Raw genomic sequence first — 2,152 nt, 5'->3', positions numbered from 1 at the left:
TCATGACACAGCAAGCGCAAAGCGACTGCGTTAGATTCCCATAATAATCGGTATAATGTGCCATGTCCTCCTAACTTGTCCAAAGTAACGTAACTGGTTTTGACTGTCCCTTTCGCATTATTAACTATTTGTCCACAGTATAGGAAGTTGAAATGCCAACATGGCGAATGACGAAAACGGAAATATTCAGGCCAAGACGGTAAGTGCCAGAGTTGTTTTGTATAGGCCTATATATTTGTTGAATTCTTTTTAAATATTTGTTTTTAAACAAATACAGCATATATCTTTATCTATAAATATACTATTTATACATAAATACATATATATGTGCATACTCTATTTATAATGATCATGCATATTTGTCATCGTCATCTCCCTCTCTAAGCTCCCTTCTAAATTCAGGTAGCATGGCTGCAGGCTGTGGCCCGTGTCCTTGTGTGACACTCGTGCTCAGGGATTTAGGGATCCGTAGTTTCTATGGCAACAGAAGTACCGCTGCAGTAAACAGAGAACCAGAGGTGAAGCTCGACCCTTACTGGCACATCTCTCACTGCTAACTTTGTCATGGCTCATTGCTCACCACTGTTCACCCACTTGCGTACTGTATTTCACACTGTCAAATACAACCGTGCAGGATTTCTCATAGACATGGTATGTTTCCCTTGTTATGTGCCATTAAGGCTGGTACACACCCTGAGGTTGATAAACACAGTAGTCCATCTTCCACCTTGCCTAGCCATCCATCTGAGATGTGGTTACTTTGTGGCTAGTACAGACCGTTCCTTGACTGACCACAAAAAACTGTTGCACTTCTGATCTTTCATCTACTTTCTATATGAATCATTCAGTCATTGCTTTAGATAAAAGCACCTGGTAAAATAATACAATGTCAAACTGCATGTAATGTAGTCAATCTACTATCTACCCTATGGAACACGTGTTGTCACTTAGCAACCTTACCTAAGTAAACATATAACCTGTGCATGTGGACTGTATGCTAGTTTGTATATATTTTAGAGAAAGAAGATATGGCAGTACAGGTAATCATTTTATTGATACACAATTGCACAAATCTTATTGAAAATGGTCAATTCAAACGGTACACGGATCAATCAGGAGCTACAATTTTTTTGTGCTATTTTTTCCAAATATCTATAGGCACCTTAAAACAGTTTACAGATAGAAAAATACAAAACCACACACCACTTATCAGTATGTGAGGGGGAAAAGAACGAACAACAAGCTAAAACATGAAGGACTTGATAAAGCTATAGTACCTTTGGTGATGAGGAGTCTGGAGAACTGATAAAGGCATTGTGAAGTCACTTAAGGAACGAGATGTTAGGGGACAGAAAACAGAAAAAAAAACTAACAACAGAATTGCACGTCTTGTGTCATTATTTCTCAACTGTTTTGTCCAAAGATCACTCAGCAGGTTCAGGGTCCACAGTCTGAGAGGACAGACAGGTTGGGGAAGGCCCTCCACGGCCTCCAGAGCCGTGTTAGGATTCCTCAGGTGCCCGGAGAACAGGGTCCAGGGAGGGGAGCAGGGTCGTGGGAGGGGAGCAGGGTCCTGGGGGGGGGGGACAGGGTCCTGGGGGGGGAACAGGGTCCTGGGGGGGGGGGGGGGGAACAGGGTCCAGGGGGGGGACAGGGTCCTGGGGGGGGGGGGGGGGGACAGGGTCCAGGGGGGGGGACAGGGTCCTGGGGGGGGAACAGGGTCCTGGGGGGGGGGGGAACAGGGTCCAGGGGGGGGACAGGGTCCTGGGGGGGGAACAGGGTCCTGGGGGGGGGGGGGGGGGGAACAGGGTCCAGGGGGGGGAACAGGGTCATGGGGGGGGGGGGGGGAACAGGGTCCAGGGGGGGGGAACAGGGTCCTGGGGGGGGGGGGAACAGGGTCCAGGGGGGGGGGAACAGGGTCCTGGGGGGGGGGGAACAGGGTCCAGGGGGGGGGGAACAGGGTCCTTGGGGGGGAACAGGGTCCTGGGGGGGGAACAGGGTCCAGGGGGGGGGGGGTCCAGGGTCCTGGGGGGGGAACAGGGTCCTGGGGGGGGAACAGTGTCCAGGGGGGGGGGAACAGGGTCCTGGGGGGGGGGGGAACAGGGTCCAGGGGGGGGGGGGGAACAGGGTCCTGGGGGGGGGGGGGGGGACA

The sequence above is a fragment of the Hypomesus transpacificus genome, chromosome 22, assembly GCF_021917145.1.
Source record: "Hypomesus transpacificus isolate Combined female chromosome 22, fHypTra1, whole genome shotgun sequence".
NCBI lineage: Eukaryota > Metazoa > Chordata > Actinopteri > Osmeriformes > Osmeridae > Hypomesus > Hypomesus transpacificus.
Note: the sequence above shows the minus strand (reverse complement) of the source record.